The 27203-nt window shown below is 37.4% G+C and overlaps 1 protein-coding gene across 4 annotated transcripts in view; it reads right to left on the minus strand.

Annotated features, from left to right (window-relative positions):
• The window catches only part of GREB1 (growth regulating estrogen receptor binding 1), an 85400-nt gene extending 60587 nt beyond the window's left edge, over positions 1-24813 (minus strand). Inside the window, exons 1-2 of one of the 4 annotated variants that reach the window (XM_023922607.2) lie at positions 24781-24813; positions 24543-24644 (exon numbers count right to left, since the gene is read on the minus strand). The gene's annotated coding sequence lies outside the window, so the exon portion shown is untranslated. The other 3 variants (XM_023922608.2, XM_086875849.1, XM_086875850.1) reach the window with 3 other exon arrangements.
• Between the last annotated feature and the right edge of the window lie 2390 nt (positions 24814-27203).

Genomic DNA, 27203 nt, shown 5'->3' on the forward strand with positions numbered 1-27203 from the left:
ATCTATTTTGGACATAATGATGACACTGGTTTTCATTTATTTGCTTCTTGTTTCAGCATGAACCTTCCTTCCAAAGACTTCTTATTCCTTTATATCCTGATAACAGGGCCAAGGAGCCACATGATAAAAACAGATGTGAGCTGGGAGATAGTCCAGTGTTGTACTAATAGTGCAGACTGAGCCTAATATGTGATAGGACGATAAATACATTTAGGGAGTGGCACTTCATCCTGTAAATACTTTCACATTCCTCTCTGCAAGAAAAAACATATTCTGATGCGGATTTCCTTGATTTTCCCACAGGATCTCTCTCACTTTGCAGGTGTTACTGGAAAGAAAATCCCTTATCAGCAGCTTCCAGCATAGTGCAGCTGATATGCTCTACTATTTCTCCAGCACAGAACCCTGATGCTGTGGCTCATCAGGCAGCACTGCCTTCGCTCCCATTTGGCTTTTGTGTGTTGCTTTGATCAGTTCCTGGCTTTGGATGAAAGCAATTCTTTCAGAGGCCACCTTCAAACTCTCTTAAAAAAAATTACATACATAAAACCAATTGAGCTTGTTAAGCAGCAGGAAGAAGCCAAGTACAGGGAGGAGAAAGGGGGATAGGAGGTGCCACAAATCAGGGCTAGGAAGCAGTGATCAAAGTGGTGACTGGAAAATTAGTAAAAAATATCCCCAAATTGTACAGGTCTGGGGCATTCCTGTAAGTGGCTCTCTCACTATTACCTACGGAGACACAATTCTCTTTCCAAGAACTGTCTCAGACATCTCCTCCGTACCGTTGAGAACAGCCACTTGAGATCTCAGACTCAAAGCAGCAGGGAGCAAATTGGCAGGTTAGGAGAGATGATCTTGAAATGCACGTTTTCTAAAGAAAATTCTAAGAAACCAGAACTTGGGGTGTACTACTCTTTTTTCTCGTTACCGGTGCTATAGAGTGTTTCCAAGAATCTTTTCCAAATCCAAAAGGGGTATACAAAGAGTAATGCTGTACTGATTGTACAGGTTAGCTTTTTGAGCCATCCTCAAAACTAGACTTTTGTTTTTCCCTACACCAAGCCCCCAGACTCACTCTACCTGTTCCCCTGCAGTCTCATCCCTGGAAGCAGTGCAGCAGAGCACTGCACCAGCAGTGTGGGGGGGGGGGACAGCCACACGCACACAGAGACCAGAATGCACAGATTAAACACGCTTTGGAGCCGTCTGTCAGGGCACCAGAGGCAAAGCCAGTGCCTGTGGCAGTTCTCCAAGGATACACACAGAGTGCACAGGTTCAGAGGCTTCACCTCATTCACAGCAAATGGTCTCACTGCTTGAAAGACAGCTTCAGTGATTTCTACTAGCAGAGCACGCTCTACTGTATCTGGGTCATATTTCCCATCTAACGAACAAAGAGTGAACACAAATACAATGGGAGCAATCTAAAATGTGCCTCACCATCTGTGGGTAGCAAATAGATCTGTAGATGAGTGTATCACATTACAAAATATATCTGAACCTCAGGGTTTACTCAATCAGGAGATCGATTGCACAAGTATTATCTACTGAAAATACATTAAATAAGAAATATTCGCAAACAAAAATATTCAATCCAAAGCATTACTCAATTATCTTTACTTAAAAGTATCAGTAGAATCATCAAATTTAATTAATTAAAAAACTGAACTTAGCAGTTTTAGATCTGAGTTGTCTACCTTGAGAATTTAAAAATTCAAGTTGTCTGTACTTTCAGTATTTTGAAGTTTTCCTAAGAGGAAATCCCTCAAACCAAGGCCAGCAAACAAGAGACTGAAAATGCAGACAAATTAACATATTTAAAACATTAGTATTAGCTGTAAAATGTCTCACAAATATTATATTTGAACAGTAACTCATATAAGATGGTGTGAGTACATTATGATATAGTAATATTTTAAATAAACAGTAACAGTATTTTTCAGCATGGAAATATCCAATAAAAGATACACTGTACCGGACTGAAAGCATGTGCTCCTCAGTGACCTCCAGTGAAGGACTCCTGAAGTTTGCAATCCTGATTCCAGTGCTGAATACCTTACACCTGTGGTACCTGCCAGTGATTATGTCTTTGTGGAGTTTTCTTTTTTGTTTCATTTGGAAGAGTCTGCTGCTTGGCAAATTGGTGAGCACTCTTAAGGCTCCTGAGTCAGCAACTGAACAACTCAGTCGGGTCACCGTGACACGAACACTCTCCTGTCACACTAGAGCACAAGAAGGCTTCAAAGCTATCTATTCTGCAACTATGGTAAAAACTAAGTAATGAGACCACAATATACCCTGGCAAGCTGTTCTCTAATTTGTGTGCTGGCTATACTAAATGATAAATGGTCTGACTTTTTGTCTTATTAATACTAAAGTGCTGTGCTGGGTCATGGTGCTCCCAGCCAGGCACACATGAATCTATCAGTCTGAAACATTAACACTGACAGTTTTGCTGGAGGCTTTTTGAAGGACTGAAACAATTCTAGGTTTTCTAAGAAATAGGGGTGTCCTTTTGTACTATATAGATATCAAAATCACTAAAGAAAGCATAAAGTGTGTACTGTAGGTATTTTGTTTTGCTAGCAAAAGGAAAGATTAACAGGAGAATGAAATCAGGTATGTAGCAAGGTTATCTTTGTGTTGGTACTATGCCTGTATCTCCTGTACAAAAGGATAGGAAAGCAAAACAGTATTTGAGAGAACATGTTCAGTGTAACACTGGATATACAAAGAAACAGCTGTTGCATCATATTTAAACAAACACTGCATCTTTTCACGATACAGCTAGAGTACATGTACAGGGAATGTTTCTGTACCATTACAGAATGAACTACCAAACATTTCTTTAGGTAATAAATAACTTCAGAAGATAAAAGCAATAATTGTGATAATTGAATTTTCTTTTCCTTGTATCTCCAAGTCATGCAACATACAGATACATGCTTGATTTTAAACACAGTTAAATACTACTGAAATTAGTAAAATCAAGCACTTGTCTAGGCTCCCAGTTGAATTAAGTTTCTGTGTAACCTTATATGCAGCGTAATAAACTTTATATGCAGAGTATTTTTGGTAGAACTTGTGAAACTTCATTTTCACCCTTCACACTCAGGACATGTGTTCATGGCTGGCTCAAGCTACTCTATACTCATATTACAGCTGAAAAGCAACATCTCCCACTGTTGATTGCATATTCCCCCTCTGTTGTTCAGTGGCATTGGTGTCAGCTGATATAATTGAAGATTAGTAGCTTTTATAGGGCCATGTTTTGCTAGATCAGATCCCTCATCTAGCTATGCATAAAGTATAAGGCCGTTAATATATGCAAAAGAAAAGTACCAGTTCATGGCTAGGGAGGGTGGTGAGAACAGTAACTTTTTCTATAAAAATGCTTTAAATAACACTTTTAAATTTTAAAGATACACCTGATGATTCTTCTTTAATGTAAGAGGGAAAAACCTGAATTTTAAAGCCTATTGAAGAATTGTTGGGAACTTCACCAATTTAGTGCTTTCACTGAAAACAATTTTCATATTAATTGAAATTTTTCATTGTTTATTTGGTATTTTTTTTAAATGTATGCTCTCTATATATACTCAACATGCTTTAATTTTTGATTGGCCCCAAAATGGTCAGGTAGTTGTACTGGATGATCACTGTGAGTCTCTTTCAACTGACAGGCCCTACTCTAGTCTAATTAATTTTATTCTTAGATTTTAGACGAAAACACTCCATTTAAGAAGGTGAAAAAGAAACTGTCCAGAAAGTAGTAAATAATGATTTTGGAGAGTGACTGGTATCTTCTTCTGCTACTATGGAAGTGAACCAGAAGCTTTATAAATGTTCTGTATTTAACACCAAATACAGGAGACCCCAGCCATGCATTTTCAAGTAGGGTACAAAATCATTCAGCTAAGAAATGCAGGAATGACTGACTGGTTTCCTATCAGCAGTGTACAACTGTGTATCTTCAACATATTAACTTGACCAAACTGGCACTTGAAATATTATACTGACAGCCAAAGTTTAGAGAAATCCAAAAGGAAAACAAACATTGCAAGAAATAGATATGCCTGTGTGCAAGAGGTAAGTTTTGAAAGAGTCATTTTTAACAATTTACCAGGCCAACAAAAACAAAAGCCAGGAAATTCACCTTTCAAAGAAGTATAACCTGACTAACTCCAGCCAAACATATTTGCCCCATAACTGTAGTGCATTCCTAAGCAAAATTTCTCTAGGATGCACTGCCCAGGATGTTTTCTAGAATGAAGTCTAGGATGCTGCAGTGTCTGTCTCTGCCTTTATTTTGTGGCTGGAAACACCACATTGATGTTAAAGAATATTAGCATAGGGTAGATGTTAAAGAAGAACGTGTTAACCTGATATACAGCAATGGAATGCAGAAAGGAAAAGAAGCCTGTCTGCTTTGGATATAAGCATGGAAAAGAAGTTCCAGAGGAGGAGAAAGGGCAAGAGAGCACAAAGGGCCCTATTGTGTTTGATTAGTAGCCAGAGCAGGAATTCCAGGAATGGGCAGTGAGCACGGAGTTTATGTATAAGAGATCTTGTATAGAGAAGCAGTGAGAGTTAGTCATTATGCAGCCGCTGATACAACATCAACCAGAAAAGAGGGGCTCTGCCTGCTGAAATGAGCTGCTGAAGCTGTGTGAAACGAGTTAGTCATGTGATGAATTGACAAAACAGTTGTTAGGGGAAAGCTGATCATGTAATTATCCCAACAAAAGGTATGTAAAATACATACCTTTTACCCTAGGCTTTAAAGAAGAGAATCTTATTTTACAGGGCTCTATAAGGCACGTTTTTCACAGATTGAGAACACTGGAATAGAAGCAAAACATGGCACGTAGCTCGAGGTTATAGCCTTGGGGCTACAAGTTTTTCAAAAGTCTAAAGCACAGGTTAAAATATGAGCACAAAAATCATAAATGACATCATTTAATAATAAAAGCAATTTACCAGGACATGCATTTATAAGGCAGAACAAGGAAAGAGTTGGTCCCTGTGCAATCAGAAAGGAAAATTCATGATGATTGTAAATGTCTGTTTGGTTTTTTTCCCCCAAGATGACAGAAGGTTATTTGTGACTAAATGACTGACCTATTCAGCAGCTTTATTAGGTAAAAGTAGAGACTGTTACTTGAAAAGTCTCCAAAAACTTAGTATTCAAAGCATTCTGCATGCAGACTCTATATGAAAGAAGTAAAACTGGGTCCTGCCAATCAGAATGACTGGTTTAATTGTGAGACAACTATTTTTCTTCTCAAAATGTTTTTAAAATGGCTGTAAGCACACCTGCCTTTTGTGTTCATACAGAAATAATACTGGAGTGTGTATAAAATCTTACATAAAAGATCATCTATAGAAGCTAAAAATACATACCACACTGGTATGGAGAGTACTCATGTAGAGCCCAGATTGTCTCCTCCACAAGAAACACACTCAGTCTTGTACTTTGGACACGTACAAAAGGAGACCTTTAAGATCACCTAGAAATACAGACTGCAGTTCAGCTGCCTAACTTTGACATGTTCTAGGTAATTTTGTCTGGATTCTGAGTGCTGCTCCAAAGAAGCAGAGTTCTGAAGCAAGTCCTCTGTCATATGTGCCAGTTCTTTATGGACACCTCAGGTAAACCAATGAACTGTGTAAACCATGAAACCAGGCACCTATACTTAGGCAACTGAATTAGGCTCCAGGTATCTACTGTTTCACTAGGCAGAAATTTCCATTATGATCAATAAAACCAAGGGATCTGAGAGAGATCTGAGAGATGATTCAGCTGACCAGCTGCCAGTGTTTATTTAGCTCAACAGGAGCTGACTCCCTCCCCTAGCTCCATTGACCACACTTGGCTCCACTGACCACAAGGCACAGCTGCTGTGGCTGCATGAAGACCTCTGTATTTAGGAGTCTTGGGGCTCTTTGATATGTTCCAGGGTATCTGAGGCTGTGACACAGACACCACAAACACCTGTAGGAAGGAGACTGTGCCAGGCAGGATACCTAAGGGCATCTCAAACTGCAAAAGAATCACATGAACAAGACACAGAATCACATTCTCCATCTCAAACTAAATCCTACTCTCGAAGTCAAAAACTGGCATGTCTATGGGTACATCTACATTGTAAAGTGACTCCCAGTTTGCTTCCAGCTCCCCATCACCTGATCACACTGTGTACACATTGGTTTACATCCAGGCACTGTGCACTCTGCTTTAGTTCTGCAAGAAGTTAAATAAAGCCCTCCTTTCTCCACAGACTGAAAGTTTAAAATAAACAGGGTCATGTTGACCTCAAGGCAAGCAGCAGACTTAATTACTGCAACAGAAAACGATGAATCATACCTAAGCAAACCTCCCATTCCTTTTCAATAGAATGCATTATTAATCAGGCACATTGTTTTACAACTGGTACAACCTACACCGGAAAAACCCTTCCTTTCTTCAGGGCACAACAGGAGTATTTCAGAATTTCACATCTGTTTCTTCATCGCTCTTCATCAGTCACAAACTGTTGCTGTTTTCATGTCTTACCCACATTTAATTTTTATTCACACACTGCACAAAAGCACATATTCAGTCTGCTGTATCTGTGTAAAAATCTTAAATGCATTTTCAGAGACCATTTTTTGAAAGCTTGAAAGCTACAGCCTGACCGATAGTTCTGTAGCTATTAAAGACTCCAACTGTTCAAAACAGTTCCTTAAGAGCGTTCCTTCATCTGTAGTAATTGTCGTATGGGAAAAAAAGCCTCTGAACCTCCAGGCTGAGTAACATCTCTTTGAGTGCTTAGAAAAACAGCTCTTAAGAACTCTCAACTTTCTGCACTCTCTTTGTGAAAGACCTCATATGCCAAGCCATGTGATGGAGGATGCTGTACAGTACACTGGGTCAGGAGACAAGACGTGGCACCGTCTCGTACCTGGGGAACAGGCACATTACATTCTGCTGCGAACGTGAACTGAAACTAATTGAACAAATCCTGTGCTCAGTGTGTGTGATTTGATATGCCTGTGCTAAGCCACTGCCTATCTCCAACTACTGAGACGGTGAGGATGCTATTCCACTGCAGACTGCCTGAGATACTCATGTTTTGTACCTATTTCCCAGTTTTCCATTTAGGTATATTTCCAAGCCCCACATATTCTTTGGAAGGAATCATGTCTGTGTGTAGCCATGGATGGCTTTTTTCATATTCAGTGCATCAAGAGAGGAACACGTATGTCTGTCTGCAGGCCAAACAAATGTAACACAGTACAATTACACACAGCTGCTGTACTACAGCACATCATTCTATTCAAAGATTTTACTTTAATGACTGTGAATCATTAGAGTTTTAATCTCTTTAGTTCACCTTGGGTTTATATATATTTTCCTTAAGAATTCTATCATCTGGTCACTTATAATACTGAAAAGCTTAGTGCTGTATGTTGGATGCATTAATTGAGAATTAATTCAAATTAAAATTGAGAAACTGTTGTGAGCAATCTCACTCAAAAACTGTACCATGCTACTTTGAGAACGACTTCTTCTCTGCCTTCAGATCATGGATTATGTATCACAATTCCTGGATACTCCAGTGATTACTTAATATCACCCTCAGAGAATGACAGGGAAGTAAGGGTATCTTCTTCCTCCATTTTACTGACTTACATTCAGATTTACAATCTGTAGTGAAATTAGCATAGCTTCTGTGAGCATCTCTATCTCTAATTATAAATTAAATCCATTTAATTGGTATGATATTAACTGCCAGGTAATGTTATCTAAACAATTTTAAGAGTCTGAGTTCAAAAATTTCAATCAGTGTCAAACTGTGGAAAAGCTCAGATCTGAATGCAGTTCATTAAGTATTTACTATTTAGTTTAAATGTTGGAAGACATAAAGAAACCAGAGAAATCAATCGTTCTATTTCTGCAATCCTATGTGGAAAATCTAACAATATGGCTACACAAAACCAATCTTCACAGTAAATTTCCTGGTAAAAAATAGATATTTTTCCTTATTTAGGTAGTGCTAGAAATTCCCTGTCACTTTTGAATAACTATAAGCTGTAGATGAAAAATAGAGGAAAAATAAAGCATAAGGTTTTCACATCTCTGGTTGTATTTCTCTACTGCTCCTTAATTGAGCTACAGTAAGAATAGAGATCAAAATCAACATGACCCAGCCATGTGTCCTTGCAGCCCAGAAAGCCAAATGTGCCCTGGGCTGCACCCAAAGCAGCGTGGGCAGCAGGTGAGGGAGGGGATTCTGCCCCTCTGCTCTGCCCTGCTGAGACCCCACCTGCAGTGCTGCATCCAGCCCTGGGGTCCCAGCACAGGAAGGACATGGACCTGTTGGAGTGAGTCCAGAGGAGGCCACCAAGATGCTCAGAGGGATGGAGCACCCCTGCCATGAAGACAGGCTGGAAGAGCCCAGGTTGTTCAGCCCAGGAGAGGAGAAGGCTTTAGGGAAACCTTGGAACACCTTCCAGTGCTTAAAGGGGCATTACAAGAAAGCTGAAGAGGAACTCAAATGTAGGATTTTTCTAAATTACAAAAAAAAATTAAAAAGAAATAAAAAAAAAAATAAAATGTCTGAACAGGTCTAGTATTTGCAAATAGAATAAATAGTATTAAAGACTGGAAATTCAGCTGCCCCTGTTTTTCCATTACATAAAAACAACAGGCAGTTATTTGGAGGAGCTATAGACACTATTCTGCAAACTTTGCATCCTTTTTTTCATTTTGTTATTGAAAATCAATTCATCTTTACTTTAAGTTTTATTATACCTAATTCAAAACAGCACAGCCATTTAAACAAGCTTAGTCTATCAATTCACCCTGAGCGAAAAATACAAAGGGATAGTTTTTTCATCATTTTCTCATATATTAACATAATTGCACTTTTCAACTGAATACATTAAAGTTCCCTACTGTGAACATAATACAGTGTGAAAATACTTTCATTATGATACCACCATATAAAATTTAATGCAGTTTCCAAGACCTCAAAACTTCACTTTAAATAGAATACTGAGTGTCAAATTGCAAAGGCAAAATCTACAAAATTTACTTTAGTTTAGCATTCTGAACATTCAAACCTGGTGTTGCAATAGCATAGTGACTAAATATTCTGCTGCTTACCTTTGGAAAAAGTAGAAATTTTAAAAAGCAATTATTCATTATAAAATTACATAATTAAGTACAATGCTTGCTACTTTATTCTCAGTATTTATCAAAAAGCCATTCTGGACCCAAGTCTGCCAGAATGATAATAAATTTGTCAGCAAAATTAGGACTGTTTGACAGATGTGTGATTTCTGACATGTTGAAAGCAATGTTAAAATCTTTACCATTTTTGACACCTCATACTACAGAAAAGAAGCTGGAGGGGAAACACTATAATTATGACATTTTTGTCTTGTTTGACATTTTGTCTTGTTCTTTTTTCAAATCATGATTGCATATTCTGCAACACATACACAAGAAGTATTAGTAGAAAAGGCAATCCAGAGCAATGGGTCTATTAAAAAAAAGCAGTACAAATTGCACATAGTATTATTTCAGTTGGTCACATTTTTCAAAAATGCTGGGCACTGCTCTCACATTTGAGTACCCATTGTACATTGTCCCTGGAACAGAGAACAGTCTCTCATGATCGAGAGAGACTTAAAGAACGGAGCTTATGTGACTGGATGAAAGAATGGAACAGCACTCTAAACAGGCAGCAGGAACAGTACAAAATGGTATGTCTGAAACACCACAGCTGGACAGACTGCACCAACTGACATGTTAGGAACAAGCTTTTATGTAACAGCAGATTTCTTGCCTTTAACGGGTGGCTCTTACACAACTGCCAGCATCTATTTTCCTCTGGAATTAGGCATCCAGTATATTTTACACACACAAATCATTTGTCCAACAGCAGTAATCATTTAATATAAAAGACAGTATTTTTTCTAGACATTTTATAAAGGCTCTTACAGAAAAATACTGCAATTTATGGTATAATTTGAAAGCATGAAGATGATGCATTCAGAAATGTTAGCACAAGATCAGCAGGAAGCAAATTTAAAATTCTAATAAAAACTTTGGGAGTTCCAATTGTATTTGATTCTGAGTAGTCCAACTGCCTGAATAATAAAGAAAAACATCCTACCAAAGTTACCCAAACACTACCTCTATTACAGAATATGAGATGAACTGTAAATGAAGAGCTCAAGAATTTATCCCATGCAGGGAAATGTGAAAAATTACTATTAAATAACTATTGTTTGTCTACAAGCTGTCATAGACTCAGGAACTTCACCTCTGCCGAAAGAAAAGTATGAGTCAAGCCCATAGGAGGGCCCAGGTCACTTTCAGACAAAAATATTACCCTTTTTCATTGTTTCCTGTGCCAAAAATTCTGAAGAAGAAAAGGTAGGAATAACTGGTTCACAGAAAATAACCCTACCTCTTCTAGAATTCTGTTATCTAAGTCACTTTTCCTAACACTGACTGATGACTTCTTTCAGTGCTTGACATTATGGACTTGGAAATTGCACATTATTATCTAGGCCTCATCATCTCCTGCATTCAACTACCAGTCTATATACTACATGAATAACACCTTCCCATTAAGGTGATATCTCTTACCAAAGCAGAGCTTCACAGAACTTTTCCTGATTGAATAAGTTTTTACTTTATAAGCAGTTTTGAAGCTTTGCTTCCTTCAAATAAATTCACTTTGGTTTGATTTTTTTTTTTTCACACAACAGTGTCCCAGTATGCTATTAAGAATTTCTTTTTAAGCAATAGCTACATCCCAGTGATGGATAAAAATAAATCAGGTGGGTAGGAACTACTTGTTCATACATACCTATTAATACCTACACACACATACAAAAATAGAGTCTTATGTGTTCTCAGGCTGAGCTTCAGTTATCAGTGCATAATACACTTGCTTATATGGTAGTTTCCTTCATCAATTGACATTCATCACTCTACTTGCATGACCTCACAAGAATTTTGCAAAAAAGGCAAAGACAAAATAAATCTGTTAGGCAGAAATGCAACTTCTGGTTATTGCTATTAGTCACTTCTCTGTATGTCACATTCAACAGCCCTTAGTGATAGATTCCAGAGAAATGACTTTATCAGAAGGCACATACAGGTGAAGCCCTTGACATTAGCACTACTCAACAAGGCAAGCACTCTCACTCAGGTGAGGCTGCAGCTTCTCAGGAACTCCATCCATTTATCAGCTACACCTATACAGGAAATGTTGCTCCTTTGGCATGTCTATATTGCTACATAAAACCAGACACTGGTTGCTCTGTGGCACAGTCATGCCCACTCCCTTGAATACAAGTAGTGCCCTGTGGCTTTGTGGCCATGTTAGGTGTGGTTTGAGTCAGAATTTTGATCAGTGCCAGGGCTGTGTTGCAAGTCACCACAGCAGTGCTTTTACAGCATGGAACTGAATAGCTGTGAAAATGCTTTAGTTGGGGAAAGCTGCTGGGACAGTATGTGAGGTCTGTGTGCTCTGGGAACAGTCCCTGCTGCATGCCATTCCCAGTCCAAGCACTGCCTGGAAGACTATTGATTGCCACAGGCCAAAACTGCCAGGAACCATTCTGACTGGAAGTTCCAGCTCAGGCTCACCACAAACTGCCTTACTTAGCTTTTCAGACTCTGCCTGCAAGTCTGTGCACTCTGGCCACCATTTTCCTTTATTTGTCCTACTTTCTCTGACTTATTTTTTACTCACTGCCTTTTTAAAGCTTTTTACTCTCAATGTCCTCCCCAAAAATGATATACATACTCCACTTCCACCTACCTCTCCTTTTCAAGAATTGGAATATTCAACAATGAAACAACTAATACTGACACTTGGACACTACTAGGCTTTAAAATTATCATTATTAAAAAGATTAAGAGGTTGCCTTTTGAGACTGTTGCAAACCTGTAGACACTATAATGGTAATGCAGCTGCACATACACCCCTGTAATAAGAGATAATGTTTTCTTTACCTTTAAACTTCATAGATTAAGTAAGTATGACAGCAGGTTGAATATCTGATAATATCTGAATATCTGATGATAGTAAAGCTTCCACATCAACTCCTGATTTTCTGTGGGTAGATTGCCCAAACTATGATTTAGGCTTTGGGTTTCTTCCCTGCCTTTGGTTACACACAACACTATTGAGGGTGATGCTGCTCATTCCACTCAGCAGCAAATTTCTTTAGGCTGGTCCCATTCTCTTCACAAAGAGGTTTACATTTTTTATTTGTATCCTTCTTAGTTTATACATTTTAAATTGTTTTTTACTTCCTCTCTTACTCTGTTCCATCATTGTGCAGTATCAATGAGCACTGACTGTAGTCTTCTGAGGCAAGTCACAGTAGACATGAGATTCAGCACACATTAAAGAGAAGAGCTAAGTAATAATGAGCCTTAATTTAAAATACAGAAATTAAAGACAGGAATCTCATCTTGTAGGGGAGCTGATACAGTTTGTTGCAGTGTCATCCAAACTTAGGCTGCAACTTCTCCAAACACAGAACACGTGTAATCCAGCAGCATCTGCTTTTCACTTTTTTCATACTACTCAAATGCTCATGCACTCTCCTATGGTATATAACAGGTTTCCCATATAATTTTTTCTGATAAATTTGTGGCAGAATTTAATGATATTAATTATCCATACTTCTCTAAATATCCATGATCAAAATTCTTCTGAAAGACTGTTACATCAAAAACTTGCTAAACACTATAGGAGACCACTTCTTCAGAAATTATTGTAAAATTCAAGTTTAACTATTTAATCTAATAGTATCATATAAAAAATCAAACAAACAAAAACAAAAACAAAAAAAACCCACAAAAAACAACAGAAAAGAAGCAGTAATAACAGCAAGCCATTTCTTCATATCAGTTCTGTTGCATGATAATTCCAGTGGCTATCCTGCTTCTTTCAGGAGGAAAAACATTGAATCATGGGCTCACAGAATGTTTTAATGTTTTGCTTTGGAAGCAACCTTTAAAGGTCACCTAGTCCAACCTCCCTGCAACAAGCAAGGCCATCTCCAGCTTAACCATGGCACTTACAGTACCATCCAGCCTGACCTTGAATGTTTCCAAGGACAGGAACCTACCATCTCCCTGGGCAATTTATGCCAGTGTTTCACCACTTCCATCAAAAAAATACCTTCCTAATATCTAATCTTAATTTTTTTAAGCCATTACCCCTCATCCTATCACAACAGACCTTACTAAAGTTTCATGCATTGAACACCCCATCCATTAAATCCATACCTCTCCAATTCATAGAGAAGGATATTCTTCACTCATTGAAAATATTCTCTTGTGAACAAGTTACAGACAGCGAAGTCTGCAAAATCAGGATGCAACTGACAGCAAAAAAGCACAGGTACAGTAAGAAAAAGGTTAAAATGCTAAAGGAGATGCAATACTTTGTTTTCCTTTTTTTTTTTTTTCCAGAAGTAGCATTATATGATCTATTATAAAATATATTAACTATGTATAGTATCCACGTTCAAGATCCATACTCTGAAAGTGAAAATCATTTGGACTCTCAGAGTAGCAAGGAAAATGAATACGACCACATAGTATTCTTTCTGCATTCTGACATTCTGCAGTCACTCAAACACACAAGCAAATCTGTAGCTCTTCAGCTTCTTTACTAAATGAGGGTATAGGAAAGTAGTAATGATGAGTCATTTTAGCAGTCCCAAATGCCAGTTTCCAAGTGCAATATCCACCCAAATAAATAACAACTACCTCGATACATCTGTTACTTGCTGTAAACTTTAGTGTAGCAACAGTAATATTATTGTTGGTATTATCCATGTTCTCCGAGTTAAACTTAACTCATAGGTTTATATCAAAGTTTTCAGTCCTAAATTATAGTAAAATGAAGTATGGCAGGGAAATACATGCTCCTTAAATAGTTTCACTTCAGACTTTCAAAAACACATTGCACTTACACTTTTAGCTATATTTAAAGATGTCACATGCTGAAAAATCCCAGCTCAAATTTCCTCTATTTAATTGTGCTGTCAATTTGACCACAGGTTTATTTTTAATAATTACATTACCACTTGGTTTAAGTATCTTCATATTGAATTTGTGTAGTTTTCTTGTAACAATAATGCAATTTTGTGTATCCATGTTGTCTAATTTTATTAAAGTTTTCAAGTACATTCTAATTAATAATATACTCTTAGCAAAATGTACACAGCAGTGAATCCTAAAAACTGAGTTTATCAAATACTGCTAGAGACTGATCCACAGCCAGAAATTGTTCTGAGCCCTCAGTTCTGTGAAGAATGTTTTTTACGTTGTGTCTACTTAGTTCAAGAATGGCAACAGTATTGCATAATAACACAGGCACTATCATTGGCTCTGAATTAGCTAAAAAAAAACAGAGTTTAGTTCACAGGAATCACCAGCACAAGTCCACTTCTAGGCTGACTTCCTCTGTTAGTCTCTATTTTAGGGACCTATTTTAGCTTAATAAGCTCTTACATGGTGACATGGATTATTACCCCAGCTGTTCACCATTAGAATTTGCAGTATCTCTTTGCAGAACTGAGGGTTTAAAGAGCTCTGACCTCTAAAAAGAAATCCAAAATGACAAGAAACAAACAGTATTTTTTTTTCATAACATTTTATTGCATTTAGCACAAACAGCTCACAATAGCTGTTCCTTCACTAAAAGGATGAATGGATTTGAAATACATTATCTTGAAAATGATGGCAAAACTCTTCCAGGTATCAAAGTCAGTATTTCAAGCATTAATTACATGAAATATTGGCTCCTTTTTGTTTTTAAAATACCTCAGTACATGTAACACATTAATAAAACCAACCAAACAAAAACACCCCACAAACCAAACTTCTTTGCAAGTGTTAAAGGAAGGTAGGGGGTTTGCTTTGTTTTATTTTCTCAGACCAGTTCTCCATAATATTTCCAAGAAGGCAAAAAAGGAATTCTGTGAAACTAAGGTCTCATAACATGCACATTATGAAAAAAAAAAAATGATTTTTGGATGTGCAGTGTCTAATTTATAGGCTTAACTAATCGGCATTTTTAGAAACTAACAGATTGTTTTACTGGTTAGTGCAAATGTTATTGATCCGCTTTCTTGCTGAATTAATAGCACTATGATAGGACAACTCACTTTCTCAGCTTTCCCAATGTTTTCCTGAAAAGAGGCCCATTACATGGCAGGGGGCAAAGGACAGGCCTTGATAACACTGTTTAGACATTTCTTTGATGTCCACAGGCATCATCCTCGACAAGTGACCACCAGAGACAAAAGAGTACTCTCAGGCTGCTGGAAATCCCAGCCATTCTTCTCACCACCTTTTGATATCCCAAGGCTTCTATACCCTGACCTCTGCACTCTGACATCCTTATTTGAAGGATGGACAAAAATGTCAAAAAATTGTTCCCAAATTTAGCCAATAAACTAAGGATTTATTTTGATTTCCATAATTGCATCATGTCCTAATGTACCTGTGGGAACAACAAGATTTTACAAAGAGAGTAGAAAGAAAAGTGTCAACAAGAAAAAAAAAACAAAAAAATCTATGATTTGCTGGTTTCAAAACCACTCGCAAACATCTGCCTTCTAAAAAGCCAACCACTCTGTTGTCTTGATTGTGCACATGTACCCACAGTATTTCTACCTAGTCAGTGTCATACAGATTTCTACTTCTAACATGCAGATATTGCTTGCTGACATAACTTCACTCAATAAACATACACATTTTAAATGGTGTGCATGCTGTATGCTAAGGACTGATATCAATTTCTATATATTCGTATTTTAAAAAGAAATTAACATGATTTTAATATTTTTTCCAAACTGTTTTGCTCTCTACACACCAGTGTTATTGATAATTGGATCAGTTTTCTCCTGTTTTACAGAATATTTAAAGAGTAATTTTCCACAAAACCTCCAGAGATTATAATGGGTGCTTTTAGACAGTTTCATTTTTTACCTTTCTGAGGGACTGAAACTGAACAAAATGGTCAAACAGAAATAATACACATCCAGACAAAACTCTGGAAGTCAGGCAAACACCTAAAGAAACACCCTTCTCTCCGTTATTATGAGAAGTCCTACTGAAGACTCACTCCAAGTATATAAGTGAAATCGCATGTACAAGTAAAAACTCTTAACAAGACCAGCCTACTGACGACCCATACGTATGCACAAACTTGGAGTTTAGCCAAACTAGTGTCTATATTCAGTCTCTTGTGCTTTGACAACTATTTTTGTAACACACTGCTAAAATATTATCCTGCCATGAAGTTCTTTAGCTTGAAATAAGGACAAAGTCTGGTCCAAAATGTGATGGATTTCACGGTATACAAGCTTCTAAATAACCTTTATTTTAATAGACTATGCCCAAATGATAAATTGTTTTGCATTGACTTTTTTTTTTTTAACTGGCATCAATACAATTTTTTTTACACTGACAATATTCCTCCTAATTTAAAAGTCAATGATGCACCAGTGTTAATGCAACAGATATAGGGTATCAGAAGAATGTCAACATTTTAAAAATCAAACTATTCATCATTTATAATACAAACACTCAGATTTAAAATGCTTGTTTTAAAGCTGGTTCTAAATCACCTAATATTATCTACTCAGCTCAGCCACTGTTTATTTATTTTAATGTCTGCCAGAAAAGAGTGGAACTGAATTCACAAAAGGAATGGTATGGGATTCAAGCAGACAAGAATCTTGACATCTTTAAAAACTCTCATATCCTTTATATTAGTTTACTATCATAAAAAAATAAAGCATAAACCGGAAAAAAAAAAAAAAAAAAAAAAAAGAAGTAGCAAAAAAGGGAAAAAATACATGTTTTTTAATGTTTTAGAATTAATAAAGTTATCAGACAAAATGCTGATAATAACCAAATAATGGCTGTTCAAATTTATCTTTCTGCTTTTGGTGGGTTTTGAATTAAACCAGACCCCAAGGATTTCTGCTCAGTGATAGATCCCAACAATTTATGTTCAATGTTTAATCTCATTATTTTTAAAATAAATTGCATGTGTTTAAACAGAACAGAAGACCTGATTCTGAATCAGTACAGAGCCCTCAGAGCAGCTCCAGCAAGAATGTGAAACAGATAAAGTTAAAACAGGGAGAAAAACGTAATGAACTCCAAGTCTATAAATATTTTCATTTAACTGAATCCTGATCATGGATAACACAAAATACCTGGGAACAGGCAACATATACAAACATAAGGTCATACCTATATAGCAGGAGAAAAATAGTTCAAAATCAGTGACATAAATTAAATGCACACAAGGCCATCAATAAATCTTCCTGTTCTGGAAGTGCCCACTGAAAGATTACAATCTATTTTATAGAGGCTCATTACTGCTCTGATGTTGGAGATTATTGCCCTGCCAGTTTTACACATATTGTTTTCCTTGCAAGCAATCTCTGACCCTCTTTACTAAATAAAGTTAACACTGTTAGAGTAATAGATCTTCACCAGACCTATTCATTCCAAGTGGAATGGACTAGGAGCCATGCACAGGAGCAGCTCAGCTGGCACAGTGGCCTCTCTGGCAGAAGTGCAGTAAGGAGTTATTAGGGGCAGGAACCATCTCAGCCAGCACAGTTGCAGTCAGAAGAGGATGTGTGAATAAAGCCTTAGTAAAACACACCAGGTTTTCATGTGTATGCATTTATACACAACCCCGAGTGTTGGCAAATTCTGTAGCTGCAGGTACACTTAATTCTGAGGTAGGTAGAAGATACAAGGAACAGACTATTCCTTTGCAGTCCTGATATCTGTCAGATTATTCTTTCTCCATTGTGACATCATCTTTAGGAGTTTCCAGACTCTCACAACATAACCTAAAAAATGCAACTGTGAAAAAAAAATTAATTGGATAGATCAAATATAGCACCTTAAAAGTTTATTTCATCCTGGACTCACAGAAGCACACAATGGAGAAAAAAACCAACCAAACCTCAGAAAGCTTTCCCTGTAGAGTAAGATCTCATTTGCAAAGTTTAAAGGGATAATTCCATTTGAGTAAGATTTAGCCTCTTTTCTTTAGAAAGTGAACAGTGCCAAAGAAACCAAATTACATTCAAAAGCAATGCCACCTAGCATGTGAAAATACAGTGAAGCAGTATAGCTAATTTCAAATGGGAATAGCACCATCCATAAAACTTTGTTTTCTTGCTGCCATCCTATACAGCATTACTTGACACCCAGACTGACCTGTCAGCATGACCTTACACCTCTGCTGCTACAAGCATCTAGCCCAGGAAGAGATGCCCGGTTTTTATGTCCAGGGATGAAGAATCACCTGCATTCACACTGGAGGACCATGTTCACATCACCTGACGCTGGGCCAAAGTGTCTCTGGGCCTCAGTTGGGACTCCATGGCCCTGACATAACTATTTGTATGTGGTCTTTCCCCTAGTCAGTTTAATTTCTTTATTATTCAGGCTGTATTGAAGCTTTTATCACAGCAGCATTTTTTGGCATGGAGCTAAAAGCATGTGATACATGAACAATGATGTTGCATCACATTACACACAGGGTAAGAGACCTACTTCAACAGTATTAGAAAATCACATGGGATTGGGAGAGTCATAAGTAATTGTGTCATCCACTTTGCTGAGCAGGAGCAGTCTTTGAAATAAATTAGCTCCAGAACAATGCTTAAGTTTTGCCTCGGAGGGAAATAATTGAACTTCTGTTAAAGAGAACCCAAGAGAACACTATTCACACAGTGGACATCGTCAGTGGGCTGAAACCTGGAAATGAACTCAAGCCAAGTCACCTGCCCCCCTTGCTGCACTCTTTTTCACACCAACTGATACTCCCAATTGGGTTGCTCAGGTGCCTTTGCCTTTCCCTTGTGCATATGAAATGCTGGCTGCATAACAGAAATAAAATAAAATAAATTAAAATAAGCATCAGAACGTATTGGGAAACTTCACTGGACAAAAGAAAAGAATCACACACAAGACATGCTAAAATCTGAAGAATTATATATCTAGATATATAGAATTATATATGCACAGTCACTGCCTGAGATGTACAGATTGTTGGTATTTTAAATGAAAAATGTAAACTGACCTTTTGAGATTGTAGGGATCCTTTAAGGCACAAGAAAAACTAAATGCTAGAAATGCAAATGTATAATGAAACATTTGCCTTTTTTGGGTATTTTAGTCATTATCTAGATCTTTATTAGGGACATCTATTTTATAACATATGCAGTGAGAAATTCAGGAGAAGACTTGCATTATAGCTGGAGAATATTACAATTTTCTAAGCTCCCTAGTAATCAGCCAAACTGCAAATAAAGACATGTATCTGCTTTGATATGTACAGTACTGGAATCATTGGTTTCCCCATATGGGAACACAGTCCATTAGATAGACTGAGCCTCCATACAAAAACATCCATATGCATAGTGATGTTTTGGCTTCATGACTCTGATGGATGGGAGCACAAAATTAATCAGATGAAGAAATCTTCTAGAATATACTAAACATATGTGTATTAAGCTACAGAAATATATGGCAGGAGCATATCAGAAAAAAGGAATAATCAGTGGTGGAGCAAAGACAGGTGCATTAAGGACAAGTGGGTCCATTAACCACAGAAATATATTAACACAGCTATCTGAGCTGGTATGATTGAGACCAGTTTTTGCATCAGCAAACCCAATGTCTGATTAATAATCCCAAGGAAAAGACAGCATTCCTTTTATTCTGCCTCCATTGCTAAGCACATCTTCCCAGAAAACAGCAACAGTACCTAATTTTCTAGTTGTTCCTCCTATTATTTCTCTGAACAGGAGCTTTCTCCCCTTGTGTATTAAACCTCCACATGTCACAGTTGAACTGGAAGATGTAGGATTGTCAGTGTACAGACTGCTTGTAGACCAGCACATTAAATTAACAGGTTGCCAAAAATTCCCACTTCCACCTTCCCAGCCCACTAAAAGAAAATGAGATTATAACTAGGTTTGATGGAATAGGAAGTAAATGGCAGAGGAATTACAGATATGTTGAGCACGAAGTTGGAAACACAGTTTGCAAGACAGAAGTAGTTTAGTGCAAAGTAACTGAAGGTCTCCTTTATTAAGGCCTCAAAGACAAAAGCTTTTTGACAGAGCAGCTGAAGAAGCATGCATGCACTTAGGTCAGGGTAATTTACGTAAGTTAAAACACATGTTGGCTGTCTAGGCTGTAAACTGTTGTTTATGCACAAATTATAAAAGAAACAGTGTACAGATCAAGTTGAGGCCACATGAACATATTGGCACTAATGTTCATCAGTGAGCCAGCGCAGGCAAAGAGGAGATATTCTATAAATTGAAGTCTTTTCATATCTTTCTTAGTTTTCTTGCTGCCTTAGGCATGGAGAAAAATGCAGGTTGTCTTTTCTAAGTTGCAATACTGTATTGTATTCACTTCAAAGATGCTCAAGACAGTTACATAAGTTATCTTTTATACAGAACAAAAGTCACTGTCATTTTGAAGACAAACTTCTTCTCATGAAGATTCTTATAAGATGACATCTTTTTCTAAGATGACAAGATGAAGGCTCAAAGAGTTATACTACATGGGGTGTCATCAGGCTGGCAGCCAGTCACCCCCAGGGTTCAATATGGCTCAATTTTAGGGCCAATGTTATTTAATATTTTTATAAATTATCTAGACACAGGAATAATTACTTCAACATAATTATAGATTGCTTTTAGAACATGATGTGTGTGCTGTTTAACTGGAAAAAAGGTATTTTTTGCATGTAACATTCAATTAGTATTTATATTTTACAGCATTTTTCTTACAGTATACAATGTCTAAATGGCAATTTTCTTTTACTGTTTCTTCAGAGATACACCACTGGCAATGTTAATTCTTAGATTTCCTTTATTTCTCACATAAATATTCAAGCATGAGAGGCAGCACATGGATAACAGCAAATGAAGGCAAATCGAAAACAACCAATGATTTTTGTAATCCTCAAGTGTAATTATAAAGGTACAGCTACAAATATCTATAAAATGAGTATTAGTGATACATTTGAATTTCCTTAGTAAATGATAGTATTTCCTGCCACAGTCTGAATAAAAGAAGTTTTAAAGATTTAGTCAGATTTCCCAACTGACTGAATCATTAACCATAGCCTGCATGGAAAAAAGTCGAGAAATACTCAGCTGTAGCTCAGGAAGCAATACTTTCCCTGTGCACATGTGGAATACATGAACGCAGGCATGTTTTTGTGAAACTAGGCATGTTTTCATGTAGACCTTGGTTGGTTGTAGTTCCAGCAGCCTTTTATGCCCCTCATGTAACTTTCATTCACATGAAATAAATCCCTGGCTGTGCCTGTTCTCAGCTGAGAGTAAATAAATGCTTTATTTTGTATGAAAGGGAAAAGAAAAGGAGTAAGAGATCACTTATCATTCACTTTGCAGGCTTTGTATTCATTAGAAAAAACACGATCAATAAGAACCAAAGGCCATTTTCCCCTAAAGATAACTATGCCCAGCATCACTAGAGGGTCTGGGAGTTTCACAGGCTTTTATTTATTAGTAAGAGTCACCTTTGAAAGTTTCAATTTGCTAATCCAAATTTTGCTTTATTTAACTCTGCTGTAAAATCCCCTCCTTTTATTTTGTTATACAAAACTATACTGTTTTTCTCATGGTTACTTTTACAGTGTGCAAATTCCATAAGCTTCAAATGCAGAAAAATTGCAAATGTCTGACTTTTCCAGCTTTCACATTTTATACAGCAGTCTCTTCTGGGTTTTGGGGACGGGTGTTGTTTTATTAAAAGAGGAACTGTGAAGGCCAGCAATTTCTTACATAGAGTATATTCTTTTGGTTTAACAAGGAAAAACAGAATTCAAACAATTGTTTCTAACTTGCTATTTCACATTAGAAAACTCTTTCCTTAATTTTGTGCATATTATTCATAGTTTTATTAACTAACAAGAAATCTCATCTGAGAGATTCAGAACTATTGTATCCAGACTACCCTAACAAAATACTTAAATACAGACACAATAGACTTGAGGCATAAGTGAGCATTCCCAATACCAAGGAAAACAAACACTTCTAACAGAAAAAAAAAACATTGTTTCTAAGAGATATTCACAACGCAAAGATGATCACAGCCTGAGTGAAATTCCATCCCTAAATCATTCCTTCCTGGGCTTGTGCTTATTACATCTTCTGTCAGGAGCTAATCTCATGTGTCAGGCCTGATCCAAAGCCATTTGAAGTCTATGGAATGTCTCTTCCTGACTTCAAGGGAGCTTTGCAGCCAGCCCTTATAAACTTCAAGAACAATACAATTCATGGGAAGTTGTTTTAAGAGAACAATAGCTAACTATTGTCTAAGTAGAAAAGCATGTTAGCTTCAAACGAAATTTACCTGCAATGGTAGATTTGTGTTAGGCTTCTTTTATTACTGTTTCTTTATGCATCTAACACAGCTAAAACTTTCCAAAGCAAGAACATGTAATTTTTTAACAAAAGCCACAGAAAATCAAAACTAAACTGTAGTCAAAAACCAAAAAGAAAAGTAAAAATAAAAATATCATTTTGTACATAGTACATTAAGGTTTTCTAAGGAAACAAAAGATCATTTTTAAGGCCTCAATTAATTCAGTATTTTCTTAAACATCTGTACATTCAGCTGTTTAACAGAACAACAGAACAAGAGATTTCAAAAATATAATAGTTGTTCCTGAAGTCAGCAAATCAAATGATAGAATAAAAAAAAAACCAAAAACAATTAAACATCAAACAAAGCCAAACTAGGTGTATAAGCAGGGGAGTGGGCTGACAGGAAAGCAAGTTATTTTGCTTTTTCTCTTTTAATAAAAACCCTGATTGGGTTATCAACTTAGCTAAATGTCAAAGCTAGAGGTGACAACTACCACACCAGACATGGTGAGTAACGTCAGACTGTTATTTATATTCTGAATATAATAATATAACTGGAATAAGCCCTGAAATAGCAATTAAGATCATTATAAAAACGGTTGCAAGAGAAATCCCATTGCTGTGATATGGCTTTTCTCTCATTTATAAGAGAAATGAGGCAATGTAGTCCAGTACAGACTCTGATGTTGATCTGATGTTCACTTGTACCACTAAATTTACACTGACAAAAAAGCAAATCAAACCTAGTTCTACCACCTCCAAGTTACCAGTGCACCAGAGAGGTGGTTCCAATTTCCTCCCTCACATATCAAATCAATTCACTACAGCTATTTTAGTTACCTAATGTTGAGATGAAAACACACGAACATCCAATTAAGCAGATAAATTCCAAAATGTCCAGCTTCAGAGAATGATTATATGTTTCATAGGAAAAAAAAAAAAATATGAAAAAAATTTTTAAAAAATCACTATGTCCTAGAGACTCATTCATAAGACATTCAAACCATTGTTCATTTTCTCTGTAGGTAGTTCTACATGTTTAACAACAAACACTGACAGTATAACTTTTATTAATTAATAATTTCAGAAAGACCTATGAAGTATTAGATCAATGTAGCCCATACCTCTAAGAGTAAAGTAAATGAGACAAAGCACAAGCAAAAAGAAAACATCAGCTTTTGCAATGTAGAGATGCTATAGCTTCTGTTTTCTTCATTTAAGCTCCCAATATCCACAACTGAAAATAAACACTTCACTTTATAAATACACCTAATCAATTTGTTGCTTTTTAGTCTGAGTGGATGAAAATACAAAACTAGAAATTTAATTTCAGGCCAGTATAAAATTGTGGTTTGTTTTTTCCTAAATGAAATGAAACAGTATTTCTCAGGGTAAACACCATACCTTGTTTTGGTATAACAAGTATTTTCTTAAAATAATTGTCAAACAGCCTGTTTTGTTTGACTTTAAAAAACACATTATTTTGGGAATGTTGTCTTTTTTTGTTGTTGTTGCTATTAACTGCATTTTTGATCTAAAACAGTGTCCTAAAATGAAAAATTAAACTTTCAAGTTAAAAAAAAAAAAAAAAAAAAAATCAAAACAATATTCAAACTTTAACTTTGGGGTTTTTCTGTGTTTTTTTTTTTTCTTCTAACACGGATAAAGTATTGAATTCTTTTCACGGTTCTGTTCACTCCAAAACTATATTTGGGGTAAATAAAGTGTTCCTATCCTTTGTTAAGTCCCATTTATCAACGTATCAGTTGTGCTGCTCGCCCATTCTCTCCTCTTCCCACGCAGGCAGCTGGGACACAAAGTGCCCGCAGCTCAGTATTGCCGGCTGCTGTCCCGATCCCCATCCCCTCGGACCTGCTCTGCTCCCCTCATACCCCGCTCCTCTTGCTGCTGGGACTCACACTTCCCTAACCTTCAGGAGCCCCCCTGCCGTCTCGGAGCATCCCCAGGTGCTGATCATCTTTTCTCCCTATTGTTGCTGCCGCTTCCCCTTATTTTGGCAGAAGCTACAGCTTTGCAAGTTGCATGGCTCTTACCTCTGAGACCCTCTTTGTTGCTCTGTCTGCGACCACGCTGGAAGCAGGGAGTGATGGATATTAGGGAAGCATGAGCCTCTCCTCGCTGTTTAGCAGCGTGGTCTGCAAAGAAAGATAGAGATACTGCTCTCTCCTCCTCCTCCCCCCTCGCTGTCCCAGCTTCCTCCTCCCTCCTCCTCGCTCCCTCCTTCCCATCCACGAGCTCCAGCTCTCCCTGTGCTCCCACACAATGCGCTACCTCTCAGCACCAGCTACCTAAGGTCAAGAATACAGCCCCTCACCCTTCCCCCGCCTTTTCCTCTCCGCCCAGGCATCCTCACCCCTGCTTCCCACGGAATATGGTATCTTCCCAAGCAGACGTGCCTTAGTCGGCTCCGGGATCTAGAGTGCAGAAAATTTCAGCAGCCCCGGGGAAAAAAAAAAAAACAGAATTATAAAATAGAAAATGCACAGGGAAGACCGGGGATATAATGGGAAAGTGGAAGTCTTTTGGAGAAATTGGAAACTTTGGGAGTTTATTTGTGTGGGGTTTTTTTAAAAAAAAAAGTCACAGAAGCCAAAGCCTGCCACTTGGAGATTAGTTTAAGAGATCTATACAGATAAAGAAAAGAGTTAGTTGTCTCCCAAATCCAGCTTACCTATTGTTTATGGTCTTTGTTTCTCAAGCTTTATTCTAAATAGCTTTTTTGTAAAGAAGCTTCCAAACTTTTCCCCAGCAAATCCACAGTTAAATACCAGCATACTCTGAAGATGCAATGGACAATGAAAGGGAAAAGTAACCAGTAACATTCTTTAAGATTATGAGCTATGAAATAACCCCTTTAAGATCACAGAAAACACCAGCACAAGTCCTCTGACTTCAGCTTGAATGACAAATGTGTTCAAGGGGTCTTTTTTCACTTTGAGCAGTTATGGTGATTAGAAGCACTTTCAGTGACCAGCACGTGGCTCCCAAAAGTCACATATAATTACAGCTAACCAGCATGTTTTTCTTAAGGACTTAATTTTAGACACATGATAAAACAGTCCTTTTAAAGTGTTCATGTTTTTTAGAGAGACTGTGGAGAGAGGTAAGTGATGCTGAAGAATTCTAAAAGATTCTGACTGCTTACACACCCTATTCAAGTGGACAGGATCTCCCTCTGGAGGCCTCGAGATGCTTCATTCTGGCTCTTGCAATGATGTATGGTCACCAAACCATTCCACTCCTAAGCTGTACCAAGTCAGGGGTTTTGTTTTAAGAACAGGTAAATTTCAAAAATAAAAACAGTTAAAACAAGGAGAGAGAATCAGATTTCTATCTATTTTGGTGCTCAAATATCACTATAAAATAATTTAGATGCTCTTTTTAGAACACTCCAGAGATGTCACATTTGTCAGCACAATTTCTGAAGGTTAGTACTTTCTGATGGTCAGCAAAGACCATTTAGAATAAACAGATCATTTGGAAGTAATGTATCACCAGGACCAGAGGTTTTTTACACAAAATACAAAGCAGCTGAACTACCAGCTATAAAATTAAGACCTATACATATACTTTAAACCAACTCCAGTAGTAGAAGAGTGCTATAAAAGAGTGGACACCAATGGCTGACTGATGAGGTGAACATGGCTTTAATGAAGCTTGATACTTTGTACAGCACAGAACACTGAAGTGACACAAACCTATTCAGGATACACAAATATTGACAGTGAAATGTTGCAGGCATATCTCATAGCAGTGAATTATTGAAAAGACAGGTTCAATTAAGTACTAATAAATGAAAAACAACGGATGTGCAAAAAAATACCTGCCTTGTGGCTCTAATAATCCACAGGGGCACTCAGAGCCAAGATGCTGACGGTATGGGTACTCAACAGAGATTTGGAGATCAGTGGAAGAACAAAAGCTAGCCAGAAGAGTCACCTATCCAGAGAGCGGGAGAAGAATGGTCAGGGAACTAAAGTTGGGTCCAGCTCTGTTCAGTCTGTCTAGTGCAGGAGCATTCCAAGTACAATGGACATGCCAGTGGCATGAAGTGCAGTCCTTTTCCCTTGCAGCAAACTCTCTCTCTTTGAACAAACATTTTTGCCACTGCTTCAGCCAACAGCAGCAGCCACAAAACCAGACAATCCCAAATATACTTTCTCCGTACTATCTGCTTCTGTCAAAATTCAGGGAAGTAACTTGGCACAGAGATAATGGAGGGATGTTTCTCCCAAAGCCACACTTCACAATACCACCCCTCAATGCTTTTTTCACTGCTTTGGCTGCAGCTGCCAACTACACGTGTAACAATGGACTCTTACCCACTTAGTAAAGAGGGCTATGAGCACCACAGACAGTTTTCTCAAAACAGCTCAATGTTCACCAGTTGTCAAAAAGGCACACACAATGTTTTAGGAAAAGAACAGAGAATAAAGAAGAAAATATTTGTTTGACATTGCATTAAGTCTACACTTCAGACTTCCTGTACCGTGACTGGATATCTGATCATGGGATTATAGGTACCCTCTTTGAAGGGACCACTGGCTGTGTCCAACCCACTCTCACAGTCAAAGACAAGTCAGCTATGCAGTGAGGTTACTTAGGACTTTATCCAGTTGTGTCTTGGAAACTTCCAACCATGAAGACTACACAACATTTCTGAACAATCTGATCGACAGCTTTATTGTTCTCAT

Source organism: Cyanistes caeruleus, chromosome 2, assembly GCF_971803275.1.
Source record: "Cyanistes caeruleus chromosome 2, bCyaCae1.hap1.1, whole genome shotgun sequence".
NCBI classification, from domain to species: domain Eukaryota; kingdom Metazoa; phylum Chordata; class Aves; order Passeriformes; family Paridae; genus Cyanistes; species Cyanistes caeruleus.